The following is a 19682-nucleotide window of genomic DNA, read 5'->3' as shown; positions in this document are numbered from 1 at the left end:
CCAACGTATCTATAATTTTTGATTTCTTCATGCTATACTATATTCTGTTTTGGATGATTAATGGGCTTTGTTATACACTTTTATATTATTTTTGGGACTAACCTATTAACCGGAGGCCCAGCCCAAGTTGTTGTTTTTCTGCCTATTTCAGAGTTTCGCAGAAAAAGAATATCAAACGGAGTCCAAACGGAATGAAACCTCCGGGAACGTGATTTTCGAAACAAACGTGATCCAAAGGACTTGGAGTCTACGTCAAGAAATCAACCAGGAGAGCACGAGGCAGGGGGCGCGCCCTCCACCCTCGTGGGGTCCACGTTGCTCCACCGACGTACTTCTTCCTCCTATATATACCCACGTACCCCCAAACCAATAGAGGAATCCACGAAAACCTAATTCCACCGCCGCAACCTTCTGTACCCGTGAGATCCCATCTTGGGGCCTTTTTCGGCGTCCTGCCGGAGGGGGCATTGATCACGGAGGGCTTCTGCATCAACACCATAGCCTCTCCGATGATGTGGGAGTAGTTTACCTCAGACCTTCGGGTCCATATTTATTAGCTAGATGGCTTCTTCTCTCTCTTTGGATCTCAATACAAAGTTCTCCACGATTCTCGTGGAGATCTATTCGATGTAATCTTCTTTTGCGGTGTGTTTGTTGAGACCGATGAATTGTGGGTTTATGATCAAGTTTATCTATGAACAATATTTGAATCTTCTCTGAATTCTTTTATGTATGATTGGTTATCTTTGCAAGTCTCTTCGAATTATCAGTTTGGTTTGGCATACTAGATTGATCTTTCTTGCAATGGGAGAAGTGCTTAGCTTTGGGTTCAATCTTGCGGTGTCCTTTCCCAGTGACAGCAGGGGCAGCAAGGCATGTATTGTATTGTTGCCATCGAGGATAACAAGATGGGGTTTATATCGTATTGCATGAGTTTATCACTCTAGATCATGTCATCTTACTTAAAGCATTACTCTGTTCTTATGAACTTAATACTCTAGATGCACGCTGGATAGCGGTCGATGTGTGGAGTAATAGTAGTAGATGCAGGCAGGAGTCGGTCTACTTGTCTCGGACGTGATGCCTATATACATGATCATACCTAGATATTCTCATAACTATGCTCAATTCTATCAATTGCTCAACAGTAATTTGTTCACCCACCGTAATACTTATGCTCTTGAGAGAAGCCACTAGTGAAACATATGGCCCCCGGGTCTATTTTCCATCATATTAATCTTCCAACACTTAGCCATTTTTATTGCGTTTTATTTTACTTTGCATCTTTATTGTAAAAATACCAAAAATATTATCTTATCATATCTATCAGATCTCACTTTCGTAAGTGACCGTGAAGGGATTGACAACCCCTTTATTGCGTTGGTTGCGAGGTTTTTATTTGTTTGTGTAGGTGCGAGGGACTTGAGCATGGCCTCCTACTGGATTGATACCTTGGTTCTCAAAAACTAAGGGAAATACTTACGTTGCTTTACTGCATCACCCTTTCTTCTTCAAGGAAAAACCAACGCAGTGCTCAAGAGGTAGCACTATGTGAGTTTCTCAAACATAGTTATTAACTAATTTATATTGTTTATTTCAAAATAGTTGACAGCTTATTTCCATTGACAGCTTATTTTCATTCTTCGAAGAATGTGCGGAAGATGGTAGACAAAACCCACTACAACGAGGGCTCTGAATTAACTTATCAGGAGAAAAATCATCTCATCGCATTTTGTACTGATATTGAGAATTGCAATATCTACAATCAAACTCCTCAGCATTATGGTCAATACGTGCCACTAGTGCACGTGTTGAACTACGGTAACTACCATGGAGATACCCTGGTAAGATTTTTTACTATTACGACATCCGTGCATCTTTTGCATACTTCTAAAACTAGTACATCATTGCTAACTATGAAGTTATTACTATGTTTTTCAACAGAGAATCCCGATGGATTGTGTGTTGGGGATCGTAGCAGAAATTTAAAATTTTCTACGCATCACCAATATCAATCTATGGAGTCATCTAGCAACGAGAGAGATGAGTGCATCTACATACCCTTGTAGATCGCGAGCGGAAGCGTTCAAGTGAACGAGGTTGATGGAGTCGTACTCGTCGTGATCCAAATCACCGATGACCGAGCGCCGAACGGACGACACCTCCGCGTTCAACACATGTACGGTTGGGAAGACGTCTCCTCCTTCTTGATCCAGCAAGGGGGAAGGAGAGGTTGATGGAGATCCAGCAGCACGACGGCGTGGTAGTGGAAGTAGCGGGGATCTCGGCAGGGCTTCGCCAAGCTCAGCGAGAGGGAGAGGTGTCACGGGAGGGAGAGGAAGGCGCCAGGGGCTGTGGTCCAGCTGCCCTCCCCCCTTTGTATAGGCCCCCTGGGGGGGCGCCGGCCCTGGGAGATCCCATCTCCAAGGGGGGCGGCGGCCAAGGGGGTGGCTTGCCCCCCAAGCCAAGTGGGGCGCCCCCCCACCCCTAGGGTTTCCAACCCTAGGCGCAGGGGAGGCCCAAGGGGAGCACACCAGCCCACCAGGGGCTGGTTCCCTTCCCCACTTCAGCCCATGGGCCCCTCCGGGATAGGTGGCCCCACCCGGTGGACCCCCGGGACCCTTCCGGTGGTCCCGGTACAATACCGGTGACCCCCGAAACTTTCCCGGTGGCCAAAACTTGACTTCCTATATATAATTATTCACCTCCGGACCATTCCGGAACTCCTCGTGACGTCCGGGATCTCATCCGGGACTCCGAACAACTTTCGGATTTCCGCATACTAATATCTCTACAACCCTAGCGTCACCGAACCTTAAGTGTGTAGACCCTACGGGTTTGGGAGACATGCAGACATGACCGAGAGGACTCTCCGGTCAATAACCAACAGCGGGATCTGGATACCCATGTTGGCTCCCACATGTTCCACGATGATCTCATCGGATGAACCACGATGTTGAGGATTCAATCAATCCCGTATACAATCCCCTTTGTCAATCGGTACGTTACTTGCCCGAGATTCGATCGTCGGTATCCCAATACCTTGTTCAATCTCGTTACCGGCAAGTCACTTTACTCGTACCGTAATGCATGATCCCGTGACCAAACACTTGGTCACATTGAGCTCATTATGATGATGCATTACCGAGTGGGCCCAGAGATACCTCTCCGTCATACGGAGTGACAAATCCCAGTCTCGATTCGTGCCAACCCAACAGACACTTTCGGAGATACCCGTAGTGCACCTTTATAGTCACCCAGTTACGTTGTGACGTTTGGCACACCCAAAGCACTCCTACGGTACCCGGGAGTTGCACAATCTCATGGTCTAAGGAAATGATACTTGACATTTGGAAAAGCTCTAGCAAACGAACCACACGATCTTTTGTGCTATGCTTAGGATTGGGTCTTGTCCATCACATCATTCTCCTAATGATGTGATCCCGTTATCAATGACATCCAATGTCCATAGTCAGGAAACCATGACTATCTGTTGATCAACGAGCTAGTCAACTAGAGGCTCACTAGGGACATATTGTGGTCTATGTATTCACACATGTATTACGATTTCCGGATAACACAATTATAGCATGAACAATAGACAATTATCATGAACAAGGAAATATAATAATAACCATTTTATTATTGCCTCTAGGGCATATTTCCAACATTGTGTGCCTCATTTGATGTATCAGAATGGTAGCCTTGATGTTTTGAACATACATCCAGGTCATCCTACGAATCTGAACTGTCCATGCCGGATTTCTAAAAGAAGTGGAGACATGCTAATCAAAGAATGGAAAAAATGTATGGACAGTCGTAAGGAGGTTCTTGGAAGCAAAAGGAAGCAAAGCGCAAGAATTGGAGACAAGATGATCTCCATTCTCCATAATGGAGAGTCCGGGTCTATATTGTTTTATGCTATTTTACCTTAATGAGGGTATTTAGGTCCTACCTAATACTGATGATCATGTGCTAAGAACAATTAAGTAGGGTTGGTTCGATGACTATGAGGATGATGATCGTATGACTTGTTATTAATAACGAGTAGAAGTTGTATGATGATGATTAGTAGGACTTGTTATTATGATGATGCATGATGCGAGCATGAAGAGTTATTATATATCAGTGGGTGAAATGAACATGGATTGGATTGAAGTAAAGGCAACATGCATGTGGTGCATGTCGAAAGTAGTACAATCCAAACTTGATCAAGTTAGGATTAGTATTACTTCCGACATGCACCACATGTTGCCTTCACTTCAATCTAAGCCATGTTTAGGCATAGCAGTAGCGTTGGTAAACCAAGCACGGAGATAAGAGAGGACACTTCTCTCTATTAGCTAGCTAACAACCTAAATTAACCCCCAAAACCCCTAAACCACCCCCTTTCAAAGAAAACAAAAACCTCAGCTCCTGCCAGCTGCTGACGCGTGGATGCCTTTTGGTCCCGGTTTGTGACACCAACCGGGACAAAAGGCCCTCCTGCCTGGGCTCGCCGCAGCGGCCACGTGGAGGCCCATCTGTCCCGGTTCGTGTAAGAACCGGGACTAAAGGACTAGGGCTTTAGTAACGACCCTTTAGTCCCGGTTCCAAAACCGGGACAGATGGGCCTTATGAACCGGGACAAATGGCCCTTTTTCTACTAGTGTAATGGGTTGCAGCAGTATTGATGAGGACACCACAAGCATCGACAAGTCTCCAAAAATTATAGGTCCAATCACAAGAAGTCGCGCCAAACAAATAAGTGACCAGGTGAACACTAACTTAAGTTTACCTTGTAACCTTGGTGACACAACTATGCTTTCATCTCCATTGTTGTTGGTTGAACTTAGGTATAACATGGAAGCAATCCAACAACCTATGAGCTCTTAAAGCAACCGCTTTGGAGGAACAAGTTTGGAGAAAACAAGTTGCAAGTGAAGCTGATGCTGTCAGTTTTTACCTCTGATGTTTTGGTGTGGCACACCCATGTGATGGAGAGACGGGGCCATAGGGGTACATCAACAGAAGCTACATCAAATTATCTTTCCAATGCAAAAAACCTCTAGTCATTCTCGTGGAAGGTGTCCAGGCTGTCAAGACTTCGCGAATTTCTGAGGAGCTCTGCAACAACTCCCAAAGTTGACTGCTTATTCACCCAAGGAAGCCATGCAAACCTGCTTACTTTTGAAACCATTTTCACACCTAGCTAAGGGGGGTTGTCCCTGCTATAAAACCCCATCTCCCCCATCCTCTAGAGAACCTTTTGTCAAACCATTCAGCTACAAGCTTATGCAGCAAGACTGCTAGAGAGATCCGAGAGATCTTGCTACCTTTGCTCTTGTGAGTTCATTCGGATTCGCGAGAAGGAGCCTCTGGTTCCCCCTAGTTCGTGCTCTACGGTTCCGGCCGTTTTGTGTCGATTAGTCCCGGTTTGTGGTTCTGCGATTGTTCGGACAGCGGGTTGGAGTTCTTGTAGCTTCGGTCAGCCATCCCCAACGTACGGGTTGCATCCAACCTTGGCAGGTATAAAGCTAGTTATCCCGGCTGCTTGCAGCTAGTTATCCCTCCCGATTCGATCCTACGATGTGAAGATCGGGCCACCCTCGGGCGTGAACTCGTTTAATGGGTTCCCACCTATCATCTGGCATCAGAGCTTTCGTTAACACGGTAGGATCTGTTATCCAACTTTATCTTGCTATCATCCCTTTAGATCGAGTGTTTTTCATGCTATATTTTCTGTCCTAGAAGTCCAAAGCCCCACCAAAAATAAATCCAAGCCTTGTTGGTGCTGAGATCTTGTTGTTGCATACCTTGCATGTTCTTCATCTTTTAGATCTGCACCAAGTTCATCTTCATAAGTGCTTTCATATTTGGTTGTTGTGCTTTGGAAAAAGAGAGAAAAAAGTGGCAAAAAAATCAAGAGAGAAAGAAAAGAGTGGCAAAAAAAAGTCAAGAGAGAAAAAGAAAGTGTTGTGTAAGATCCAAAAGTTTCAGCTTGATAGAAAAATTTCAGAAGCTTGTGTGTTGTGTCTTTTTAATCTTGGTGCAAAGGTGCAGCAGATCTATCCCTATATTTTCTTGGTTTGCATCAACTTGATTTCAGCACAAGCCCCCTTTTTGTTTACCCCACCGAGCTCCACCAAAAACCGAAGCTAGTTCTTTGATCCCTGTCTTTCAATCGCTTTAACACATCCGGGAGAAGCACAATCTGATGTGAACTCATAAGAACTTTGGTGAGTAAGAGGTGAGGTTGTGTGATTCCACAAAATTATCCTATTCCACTTTTGGCCTTACTAATATGGCAGGATCTAGATCGAGTGTTCATGGAGAAAACCATGGGGAAGAAGATGCCCCGATCACACGTGCTGATTTTCAGGAATTACAGAACATGGTTCGAGACCTTGGAAGGATGTTTCACGAGCAACCTCCAGCAGGTGGCGATGGGGTTTGACACCGACAACACCCTATTGACCCACTTGAGGAAATTGGGGATGAAAATTCCGTGCATGCTGCTGTGGATGGTGACTTGGAGGATGATAACAACAACCATGGTGGACATGTGGCTGCTGCTCGTGGGCGTGGTGTTGCTGCTCATGGAGGGCAGCGAGGAGGACAACTTCGAGGGCGAGGGCATGGTCCTCGTGGGCACTACTATGACCCTCATGAGCGTGTTGCTCGTGGTCATGGAGATGATTTTGATGATTATGATGGTGTCCCATACCGTCGTGCTGCTGAAGATAGGCGTCGTGCAGAACACCGTGATCGAGATGGTCGAGATGACATAGCAAGAATCAAGTTGCATATCCCCAAGTTCACAGGAAAGGAAGACCCCGATGCATATTTTGATTGGGAAGAGCAGTGTGATCAGATTTTTCGTATCCATAACCTTGCTGATCCGAAGAGAGTAAACCTTGCTTGTGTTGAGTTTTCTGGTTATGCACTCACTTGGTGGAATCAACTACAAGAAAATCAGCTGCTGCTAGGCCGTGATCACATTGACACTTGGGAAGAGATGAAACAAGCCTTGATGCGAAGGTTTGTTCCTTCACAATATCAAAGAGATCTCCAAAACAGATTGCAGCGTCTCAGCCAAGGTACGCACACGGTGGATGAGTACTATAAAGAGATGGAATTGTTGTTGGTTCGTGCTTGTATTCATGAAGATGAGGAGTCAAAGATGGCAAGATTTTTGCATGGTCTCAACAATGAAATTTCTGATTTTGTGGAGATGTTTCCCTATAACACTCTACAAGATATTTTGGAGCAAGCAAAGCGCACGGAGAGGAAGGTGCAGCGGAGTGATCATGGACGGATATCTCATAACCACACCACCACACCATGGCAAAGGTTGCAGCCAAGTGCCTCTCATGGTGGTTCTCAGTTTCAGCATACTTCACACCCTACTGCCACCCGGCGAACAGCGGCTTCATCGGCATCATCACCAGCCCCTAGGAATGTTGACAAGCGTGCTCCTTCTGCTCCTGGAAGTACCTCTAACCCCATGGCTGTACCATCATCTCGAAGACGAGATATTGAGTGTTGGAAGTGCAAAGGGCATGGTCACATTTCTTCTGAATGTCGAAACAAGAGAGTTCTCTTTGTGAATGAACAAGGTGAATGGGAATCTGAGAGTGAGCATGGAGATAATGGAGCATCAGGTGATCATGAGGATGAAGAGGGCAAGAAGAGTGGTTGTGATATTCAGGCCGACATGGGAGATTGTTTTCTTTCTCGTCGTGTGCTTAGTGTTAATGCAGCTAGAGAAGAGAAAGGGCAGCGACATAATATTTTTCACACCCGTGGCACCATCAAGGACAAGGTTTGCAGAATTATTGTTGACAATGGCAGTTGCAACAACATTGCAAGTTCAGATTTGGTAGAGAAGTTGGGACTGAAACAAAGAAGGCACCCAAGTCCATATAAGATGCAATGGCTCAATGATTGTGGTACACTTCGAGTAAGCAACATTTTCACCGTTCAGTTTTCCATTGGGAAGTACCGGGATCAAGTGGAATGTGACGTGGTGCCAATGCAAGCATGCCAATTGCTGTTGGGAAGACCTTGGTTGTATGATCATGATGTGCAAATCAGCGGCCGTACTAATCGTCTCTCGTTCCAATATGAGGGAGAGCGCATATCTTTGCTCCCTTTGACACCCGAAGAAATATTGATGGATGATCTGAAAAGGAAAGAGAGAGTGAGCGAGAAACACTTGAGTGACATCCACCAACATAGTGAGCGAGAGAATCCAAAGCCAAATAAAACCCCACAGCTTAAATTGACCAAGACATGGGAAAAACAGGGATTAGTTATGATGGCTAGGAAAAGGGACATGAGAGAGTTGAGAGAACCCAATTCCGTGTTCTTTGTACTTTTGTACAAGGACAATTTTCTTTCTACTAATGAATTAACCTCCACCACTCCTAGTGTTGTTGTTGAAATGTTGCAGGGGTATGAAGATGTGTTCCCCGAGGAGATACCACCAGGGCTGCCACCACAAAGAGGCATTGAGCACCAAATTGATTTGGTACCAGGAGCCCCATTGCCGAACCGACCACCATACCGCACAAACCCGGAGGAAACCAAGGAGATTCAACGACAAGTTGAAGGCCTACTAAACAAAGGTTATGTAAGGGAAAGTCTCTCTCCTTGTGATGTACCCGTTCTTTTAGTACCAAAGAAATATGGATCTTCCCGAATGTGTTGTGATTGTAGGCCTATTAATAACATCACTGTGAGGTATAGGCATCCCATACCTAGGCTTGATGATATGCTTGATGAACTTAGTGGCGCCACCATCTTTTCTAAAATTGACTTGCGAAGTGGCTACCATCAAATTAGAATGAGAGAGGGTGATGAATGGAAAACTGCTTTCAAAACAAAATCTGGTTTGTATGAGGGGTTAGTTATGCCATTTGGATTGACAAATGCACCTAGTACTTTCATGAGATTAATGAATCATGTGCTTAGAATGTTCATTGGCAAGTTTGTGGTTGTTTACTTTGATGACATCCTGATTTATAGCAAAACTTTGGATGAACATGTTGAACACATTCGGTGTGTGCTTGCTGTCCTAAGAGAGGAGAAATTATATGCTAACAAGGAAAAGTGCACATTTTGCATAGAAAAAGTTGTGTTTCTTGGCTTTGTTGTTTCAGGTCAAGGTGTGGAGGTAGATGAGGAGAAGGTCAAGGCCATCCGTGAGTGGATGCCTCCACAAAATGTAAGCCAAGTACGAAGCTTTCTTGGCCTTGCTGGTTTCTACCGTCGGTTTGTGAAGGACTTCAGCACCATTGCTGCCCCAATGAATGAGCTAACCAAGAAAGATGTTCCCTTCAAGTGGGCAAACACACAAGAGAAGGCCTTTCAAGAGCTGAAAGAAACATTGACATCCACACCATTGCTTGCACTACCCAACTTTGATAAGACTTTTGAAATTGAATGTGATGCAAGTGGTGTGGGTATTGGAGGCGTACTAATGCAAGACGGCAGGCCTATTGCATATTTTAGTGAGAAGCTAAGTGGTCCAAGTCTAAATTACTCAGTTTATGACAAAGAATTATATGCACTTGTGAGATCTTTGGAAACATGGCAACATTATTTGTGGCCTAAAAAATTTGTGATACATTCCGACCATGAATCTTTAAAGCACCTTAGGGGTCAACAAAAACTGAACCGTGGACATGCAAAATGGAGTGAATTCATAGAATCTTTTCCCTATATTGTCAAGTACAAGAAAGGAAAAGATAATGTTGTTGCCAATGCTTTGTCTAGACGCCATATTTTACTCTCACAACTTGATACTAAAATTCTTGGGTTGCAAAGCATTAAAGAATTGTATGTGAATGACCCATATTTTGCTGAACCACACTCAAAGTGTAGTGAGGGAAAAGGTTGGGAAAAGTTTCACTTGCATGATGGATTTTTGTTTCGAGCTAACAAATTGTGCATCCCAGAATGCTCTGTTCGTTTTTTTGCTTTTGCAGGAGGCTCATGCTGGCGGTCTCATGGGACATTTTGGAGCAAAGAAAACTGAGAGTGTGCTGATCGACCATTTCTTTTGGCCAAGGATGAGGCGTGATGTTGAGCGCTACGTGCTACGTTGTGAGATTTGCCGCAAAGCTAAGTCACGTTTAAACCCTCATGGACTTTATACACCCTTATCAATTCCTAGTACACCTTGGGAAGATATTTCTATGGATTTTGTTCTTGGATTACCACGCACTAAAAGGGGGAGTCATTCAGTTTTTGTGGTGGTTGATAGGTTTAGCAAAATGGCTCATTTTATCCCGTGTCATAAGAGCGATGATGCTTCACACATTGCTGATTTGTTTTTCAGGGAAGTCGTGCGGCTGCATGGAGTACCACACACTATTGTTTCAGATCGTGACACCAAGTTTCTGAGCTATTTTTGGAAAATGTTGTGGGCAAAGCTAGGAACAAAGCTTATCTTTTCCACTACATGCCACCCACAAACGGATGGACAAACTGAAGTTGTCAACCGCACACTATCCATGATGCTGAGAGCAGTTTTAAAGAAAAAGTTGAAGATGTGGGAAGAGTGTCTCCCCCACGTGGAGTTTGCATACAACAGGGCAGTACATTCGACCACTAAATTTTGTCCTTTTGAAATTGTTTATGGTTTCAAACCTGCTGCTCCCATAGATCTTTTGCCTTTACCATTGCAGGAGCGAACCAATCTTGATGCAAGTAAGCGTGCTAACTTCGTGAAGAAAATTCATGAGAAGACCAAGGAAAAAATTGAGAAGATGACTGAACAATATGCAAAACGAGCAAACAAGGGAAGAAAGAAGGTGTTGTTTGAAGAAGGTGATCTTGTGTGGGTACACCTGCGGAAGGATCGTTTCCCAGGTCAACGCAAATGCAAGTTGCAGCCACGAGGAGATGGTCCATTCAAAGTTCTTGCGAAGATCAATGACAATGCCTACAAGATTGACCTTCCGATGGATTATGGTGTTAGTCCAACTTTCAATGTGTCCGACCTCTCTCCATACTTTGGACCATCAGAGTCGTGGACGACTACTCTTCAAGAGGGGGAGGATGATGAGGACACCACAACCATCGACAAGTCTCCAACAATTATAGGTCCAATCACAAGAAGTCGCGCCAAACAAATAAGTGACCAGGTGAACACTAACTTAAGTTTACCTTGTAACCTTCATGACACAACTATGCTTTCATCTCCATTGTTGTTGGTTGAACTTAGGTATAACATGGAAGCAATCCAACAACCTATGAGCTCTTGAAGCAACCACTTTGGAGGAACAAGTTTGGAGAAAACAAGTTGCAAGTGAAGCTGATGCTGTCAGTTTTTACCTCTGATGTTTTGGTGTGGCACACCCATGTGATGGAGAGATGGGCCATAGGGGTACATCAACAGAAGCTACATCAAATTATCTTTCCAATGCAAAAAACCTCTAGTCATTCTCGTGGAAGGTGTCCAGGCTGTCAAGACTTCGCGAATTTCCGAGGAGCTCTGCAACAACTCCCAAAGTTGACTGCTTATTCACCCAAGGAAGCCATGCAAAACTGCTTACTTTTGAAACCATTTTCACACCTAGCTAAGGGGGGTTGTCCCTGCTATAAAACCCCATCTCCCCATCCTCTAGAGAACCTTTTGTCAAACCATTCAGTTACAAGCTTATGCAGCAAGACTGCTAGAGAGATCCGAGAGATCTTGCTACCTTTGCTCTTGTGAGTTCATTCGGATTCGCAAGAAGGAGCCTCTGGTTCCCACTAGTTCGTGCTCTACGGTTCCGGCCGTTTTGTGTGGATTAGTCCCGGTTTGTGGTTCTGCGATTGTTCGGACAGCGGGTTGGAGTTCTTGTAGCTTCGGTCAGCCATCCGCAATGTACGGGCTGCATCCAACCTTGGCAGGTATAAAGCTAGTTATCCCGGCTGCTTGCAGCTAGTTATCCCTCCCGATTCGATCCTACGACGTGAAGATCGGGCCACCCTCGGGCGTGAACTCGTTCAACGGGTTCCCACCTATCAAGTATGCACGGTTAATACCGTGAATTTCCTTCATCTTTCTTAGTGTGTGTATGTATGAAATATTGGGATACATATGTTCATCAGTGAGTGTCAGCTAAAACATGTTTTACCACTAGTAGCAACTTCTTATGCAGATCAGAGCTTGAGAAGGGCAAATTTCCAATTTCAATTAGTTAACATGACTGCAGATGTATGTATGTATGTATCCCTTTTCCCGCAAAAGAGGGAATAGAAACAACTTACCAGATGGTGTGTGGGATCATCATGAGTTAACACAGCTCAGAAAGCGTCTGTTAATTTGCACAAGGGAGGAACTGTCTGCTCTGATGAAACACCAGCAGTTGTTGACACCCACCACCATCAGGGGAAAAAACAGACCAACTAATGCAGCTACAGCTAGTGAGTGACTTGGTGTCATGGAGGGGAGACGATGACGTGGTCAGCCGGCGACGGGGTGCTCCTTAGCATTGACGGTGGCCTTGTCGACGTGGCCATCCTGCTTGGGGATGATGAGCCCGAACCCTTCCTCCTTCCTCTTGTACACGATGTTCACCTCCCCTGCATTTCAGACGGCTCAGTTCAGTTATGTTTAGTCGGTATGTTCAGCTAACTTCAGTTTAGTCTGGTTCAGATAAGTTCAGTTAACTTCAGTTTAGTCTGGTTCAGATAAGTTCAGTTGAGTTGTACACATGAACAGTTTTCATGGAGCAAATGCAAGTGCAACTGTGAATGCAATGCTGCAGCACTTAGGTAGCTACCTGTCTGCTCGTTCCTGAAGGCATAGAAGTCGTGGTCGACGTTCTCGAGCTGCTCCAGCGCCTCGTCCACCGTCAGCGGCGCCATCTCAAACACCTTTGTGCGCACAACCTGCAAACCAACAGAATAGTTGATGAGCTCACACATCAGACCCTGACACCAATTGTTTAATCAATCTTGAATCTTAATTAACGCAGCAACATAGATGAATTCTATTCTTCATAAAGACTAATTGTAAATTCCTGCACTAGATCAGATGGTGAATGAATAAAAGGTGCAAAATTGTCAGTCAAAGCAGTTGTAAATGAGTGGCATTTTGCTGAATGCAGCAGCAAAGAGAGATTGATTGATGGTTCGTTGGTCAGTGCAGTGGTCACCTTGGTGAGCACGGTCTCCTCGTCCTCGGCGCCGATGACCTCGATGAGCTCGTCGTCCTCTGCCTCCGATTCATCTTCTACATCGGACAGCCGGAGGACTGCCACTCCTTGGTGCCCTTGAGGTATCGCACGTCGGTCTCCTTCTCCTTAATCTTGCGGAGCTTGCGCTTGACGACGGCGGCGGCGGCGTCAATGGAGGCGTAGGAGGAGTCCTCCTCCTCCTCGGCGCGCACGACGTCACGGCGGCGCGTGAAGAGCGTGACCTCGCAGCGGGAGAGCTTGGGGCCCTTGCTGAGGTCGCCGCCGCGGGCGGAGAGGCGCACGTCCACCTCCCGCACCAGGTGCGCCTGGTTGTGCACCGCACGACCCACCTTGTCCTCGATGTGCTCCTTGAGCTCGTCAACTGCGAGCGCAGGAGGTGGGTCAGCCGCTCAGGTGGGGAATCGATGGCGCATTATTTGTGCGGATTGCGGGATTGGGGGAAGAAAGATTTTTTTTATTTTTGCAGAAAAAAGAAAGATGTTACCTTGACGTTGCGGCCCTGCATGATGAGGCGCGCCAAGGAGAGGGGGCCGTCCCAGGCCGCGCGCACGGAGATGGAGACGGCGGCGGAGGCGGAGGAGGGGCGGTGGGTGGCAGCGGCGAGGGTGAGGGTGCGGCCGAGGAAGCCGGAGCGGAGGGGGCGGGAGCTGGGAGTGGCATGGTGGCGGGTGCGAGGGGTGAGGACGGAGGAGGAAGTCGACGGCCACACCGTGGCTGCAGTCGCCTCCATGCTCATTTACTTACAAGACGGACAAAGAGAAAGATGCAGACTTTTGCAGCAGCTCCAACGAAAAAATTCAAAAATATTCAGAAAAAATAGTATAAAATTTTCAGGGCATTCTGAGCACTTTTATTTTTGGGTTATTTTTTATACACGGGAAATTGAGAAAACGGACTAAACATGACATTTTATTTTATTTAACTAATAAAAACAGAAAACAAGAAGTAGGGATAGAAATTAGTGCTTACTAAATTCATCAACTTCATACTGCTCAAAAATGATTCATTAATAAGGTTGATCAGGTCTTATTAACAACCACTTTTGATTAGCATGAATCCAAAGAATTTTCGTAGATCACTAAGTTACCTTAATGGAGATATAAATGTCCCTAATAATAAGCATTTCACATTTCTTTTTGACAATAGGTAGAGGTATTTGAAAACTTCCAATAGTGATTGTCGGAGATTTTTCAATAACATTAATACCATTCACTTGGAATTGTTTTTTCGGAAAGTGCCCGTATGCTCATTACCATTAATATGAAAAGTGACATTGCTTTTATTGCAATCAATAACAGCGCCTGCAGTATTCAAGAAGGGTCTACCAAGGATAATCGACATGTTGTCGTCCTCGGGCATCTCAAGTATAACAAAGCCAGTCAAGATAGTAACATTAGCAACAACAACGGGCACATCCTCACAGATACCGATAAGTATGGCAGTTGACTTGTCAGCCATTTGCAAAGATATTTCAGTAGGTGTGAGTTTATTCAAGTCAAGTCTTTTATATAAAGAGAAAGGCATAACACTAACACCAGCTCCTAAATCACACAAAGTAGTATTCACATAATTATTTTTGATGGAGCAAGGTATAATTGGTACTCCCGGATCTCCAAGTTTTTTAGGTACTCCATCTTTAAAAGTATAATTAGCAAGCATAGTGGAGATTTCAGCTTCCGGTATTTTTCTCTTATTAGTGATGATGTCTTTCATATACTTTGCATAAGGAGGCATTTTCAAGATACCAGTCAAGCGAGTACGCAAAAAGACTGGCCTCAGCATTTCAGCCAAGCGTTCTAATTCTTCATCATCATTCTTTTTAGTTGACTTGGGTGAAAAAGGCATAGGTTTTTGAACCCACGGTTCTCTTTCTTTATCGTGTTTTCTAGCAACAAAGTCTCTTTTATCATACCTTTTATTCTTAGGTTGTGGGTTATCAAGATCAACAAGTGGTTCTATCTCAATATCATTATCTGGTTCTTTTTCATTGTTTGGTTGGGTATCTTCATGAACATCACCATTATTTTTTTCATTATCACTAGGTGGATGTTCATTACCAGATTGAGTTTCAGCATCAGAGATAGAAGTTTAATTTTCATTATCAGGAGGTTTCTCTATTTCAGGTTCACTAGAAGCATGCAAAGTCCTATCATTTTTCTTTTCCTTTTTAGAAGGACTAGGTGCACTAGTGTTATTTATTTGTGAGTCTTGTTCAATTCTTTTTGAGTGTCCCTCGGGATAAAGTGGTTCCTGAGTCATTTTACCTTCTCTAGTTGCAACTCTAACAGCAAAGTTATGCATATTGTTATACATTTCATCAAGCAATTCTCTTTGTGATTTAGCAACTTGTTCTAACTGGGTTTGTACCATAGCACTACTAGGGAAAACCTTATACACAGAATCTTAGCAGCAGCGCAGTACAAAAAGAGGCGCTACTGCTCATTTTCAGTAGCGCGGGTTCAAAACAGGCGCTACTGCTAACTGGTGGAACCGCGCTGCTAGTAAAATCGACCGACAGTACCCACCAACCTAGGTTTAGCAGCAGCGCGCTGCCGCGACCCGCGATACTGCTAATGTAATGTAGTAGCGTGCTTTTTTCACTGGTCGCTACTGCTAATTTTGAAACTGGCCACATGGCGGGCCCTGCTTAGCAGTAGCGCGTGTGCAGAAAGCGCGCTGCTGCTATTCTCTTAGCAGTAGCGCGCTTTACAGCCCGCGCTACTGCTAAGACGCAGCATAATTCCACCTTTTTCCCCTCCCCCTCCTCCCCTCCCCATCTCCTCTCTTCCTCACTTTCCCCTACCTCCCACCTCCTTTCTCCCTCACTTTGCTTCATCCTCAATACTTCTCCCTCCATTACTCTCCCTCTTATACCTACCTTTCTCTCTCTTTATTACTCCTAGCTAACTCCACCACCTCCTTTAATGCATCTCATTTCTCTTTTTCCTTCCCCCTCCACTAGTTGATGTTGTCTCCTCCCAAATTAGCTAGCTAGGTAGATGTAGCATTTAGTGAAGTGACCTATGTGCCCCTAACTAGATCTAGCTTTGTCAAGAAGAGCTTTGTCCACTTTTGATCTCCCTACATCATCATCTCCACCGTGTGCTCGATCTCGAGACGATAGGTGATTAAAAGTTCATGCTTTTGCAAGAATGGAAATATGTGTATGTGTGTGCGATATGATAATTGGGCGATATGATGGAAATTGTGTGTGTGGCATGAGTTGACGCCAGATTGTGCTTTTGAGTTGCCTATGTTTTACCGAAATGTCGATTTATTTCTGTTTCGGCGAATTCCAGGCAAACTCTAGATCTATATCTCCTATTTTTAGGGAAGGTCATGCCGAATTTTTGTATGACTTTGATGCATGCACGCATTTTTATAATCAATTTGTTTATTATTACCGTGCAGACGTTCATGATGGTCAGTGGAACGATGGTGGACAGGTGGTTGCGGTCGGCGGTGCAGGACATGAAATAAAATAACCTGACAGAGGTTTTATGTCCGTGTCGAAAATGCAAAGGAATAGTTTGGCTCGACCCCTATGACGATGGTCGTGTTGAAGCGCACCTTCTCATGACTGGTTTCATGGATGGCTATACTCGGTGGATAATTGAAGATGAGGATGATGATGTTGAGGACGCCGACGGGGCAGGCAATGATGACACGGGGCAAGACAAAGAGATGATCGATAATGGCGGCGGGGAAGAGGCCGGACATGGCGGCGGAGAAGGGGCAGGACATGGCGGAGGAGAAGGAGACGGACATGGTGGCGGAGAGAACGTGGACTCCACGCCGCAGAGTTCGTCGGTACTAAGTTCAATAGTGCGGGACCGTCATGTTCAAGCACTGCTTCGCAAGGAGACGAGTACTGAGAGAGCTTCTTCTAGAGAGGAGGCTAAGTTGCAGCAACTGGTGGTAGACTCGAACACTCCATTGTATGATGGTTGCAATCCTGAGGTGACTCGCTTGAGTTTCACGCTCCAACTCCTGAAGACGAAGGCTAAAAACAAATGGACCGACACTAGCCTCGATGAGCATCTCAAGTACTTAAAAGATGTTCTTCCCACGGGGAATCTATGTCCTACTAGTGTGGATGAGGCCAAGAAGATCGTGTGCCCTCTTGATCTGCCGCACATTACATACCATGCATGCATCAACGATCGCATAATTTATCGGAAGGAGCACGCGGAAAAAACAAGCTGTCTCGTGTGCAATGCTTCTCGATACAAGAAGGCCGGGAAGAAATGTCCCCAGAAAGTTGTATGGTACTTACCGATCACTCCTCGTCTCCAGCGGTATTTCATAGATCCCAAGGAAGCAAAGATCATGCGCTGGCACGCGGAGAGGAAGAAGCCCGACGATGGAGATGATCCGAAGCTGAGACACGTCAAGGATGGAAGCCAGTGGAGAGCGTTGAACGACTTCTATCGGTATTTTGAATGTGATGCAAGGAACATCGTGCTCGGCGCGTGTATCGATGGCATGAATATGTTTGGCAACGAGAACACCAACCATAGCACATGGCCCGTGTTTGTATGGATGTACAACCTCCCCCCTGGTTGTGCATGAAGTCGAAGTACATTCACATGAGCAAGCTGATTCAAGGGCCGAAACAACCAGGAAATAATATTAATCTATATCTGGGGCTACTTCAAGAGGAGTTAGACACGTTATGGAAAACACCGGCCAAGACATGGGACGCTAGCAAAGGCGAGTATTTCTACATGAGAGTCGTGCTGATCACGACGGTGCACGACTATCTCGGTTACGGATATGTCGCAGGCCAGGTGTGCCATGGATATTGCGGATGCACGCGGTGCATGGATGATACAACGTCTCAGCAGCTAACGTCAAGGAAAGATGGCGGGTCTGGGAAAATCATGTACATGGGGCATCGAAGATGGCTCGAACGGGACAACCTGTGGAGAAACCGTGGCGATCTATTCAATTGTCATGCTGAGCATCGAGGACCTCCACGTAAGCGGAGCAGCGCCGAAATCGATGAGCTGTTGAAACGGTGCCCCGCGCCGGGAAAGACAATGAAAAAGGCGCCGGAGCCGCTGCTGAAGGTATGGAAGACGAGGTATGTGTTTTGGGACTTGGAGTATTGGCACAAACTCGATACACCTCATTTCCTTGATCAAATGCATATCTGTAAGAATGTCCTTGAGACCTTACTCGCGACACTGATGAACATGCCGGATAACACCAAGGATGGGCCGAAGGCAAGAAAAGACTTGCAAGATTTGAATATCAGGGAAGATCTGCACATGCCGCCCCGTAAAAAGTTAGACGAGACAGAGATGAAGACAGAGGCGCGGGAGAAGAAGGTCAAGAAAGTAAAGGAAGAGGATTATTGCCCCCCTTCTTGCTTCACCTTAATTCAGGCTGAGATTGATCAATTCTTTAAGTGCCTTACCGGAGTCAAAGTTAGTTCCGGTTACTGTGGCAAGATAAGCAGATATCTAGACACAGACAAGAAAAGGTTCAACGGGATGAAGTCCCATTACTGTCATGTGATGATGACACAGATACTACCTATTGCCCTTAGAGGGATAATGGAAAAGCACGTCCGTGACACGCTTATTGGTCTCTGCAACTTTTTCGACGTCATCTCTCGAAAGTCGATCAGTGTGAAACAGCTCCGAAGGCTACAGGAAGAGATCATTGTGATACTGAATGAGCTTGAGATGTACTTCCCTCCCGCGTTCTTTGACATCATGGTGCATCTGTGTGTCCACATTGTGGACGACATAATAGACCTGGGGCAGTCATTCCTGCACAACATGATGCCGTTTGAGAGGATGAATGGGATCATCAAAGGATTCGTTCGTAACATGTCCCGTCCGGATGGAAGCATCGTCCAGGGCTATCTGACACAAGAGTGCATCTCTTTCTGCAAGAATTTTCTATATTGTGCAGACCAGCCGCTTGGTGTTGGTGTTGGTTTGCCCATTAACAATCACGATGGGAGGCTCGAAGGAGAAGGTCACTCCAACGGTCGCAGGGAACTGCACGTGGCATACTCAGATCGATGCAACGACTTTGACAGAGCAAACTTGGTAGTGCTACAACACCTAGACGAGGTAGATCCTTTCGTGGCACTGCACAAAGAAATTATCGCAAAGAAGTATCGTGACCGGGGGGTATGCAGGACGGACACCGAAGTTACTAGAGAGCACAACTCCACTTTCCTGCATTGGTTCAAAGAGCATATTATTGCTAATCCCCCGGAGGAGGGCTCTAAGGACGGATTGCTCATATACGACTTAGCACATGGCTCCTCGCCCAACCTCGTCACCTATCAGGCATACGATGTCAACGGATACACGTTCTACACGGAGGCCAAAGATATGGACAGTGATGATCAGAACTCAGGGGTGACGATGGAATGCATGATCGGCAGCGACAACGGCGCAACTGAGAGATTTTACGTAAGGGTCGAGGAGAACTGGGAGCTTGACTACTCTGGACTGCACAACACGATGATGTTCCGTGTCAGAT

General features: G+C 45.6%; 1 pseudogene; it reads right to left on the bottom strand.

The window, feature by feature from the left end:
- Window positions 1-12439: 12439 nt before the first annotated feature.
- Window positions 12440-13911, bottom strand: LOC123126260 (ribosome-binding factor PSRP1, chloroplastic-like; annotated as a pseudogene).
- Window positions 13912-19682: the final 5771 nt, after the last annotated feature.

The sequence above is a fragment of the Triticum aestivum genome, chromosome 5D (assembly GCF_018294505.1).
Source record: "Triticum aestivum cultivar Chinese Spring chromosome 5D, IWGSC CS RefSeq v2.1, whole genome shotgun sequence".
In the NCBI taxonomy this organism is placed as follows: domain Eukaryota; kingdom Viridiplantae; phylum Streptophyta; class Magnoliopsida; order Poales; family Poaceae; genus Triticum; species Triticum aestivum.
The sequence above is the reverse complement of the archived record's forward strand: the minus strand, read 5'-3'. Positions and strand labels throughout refer to the sequence as shown.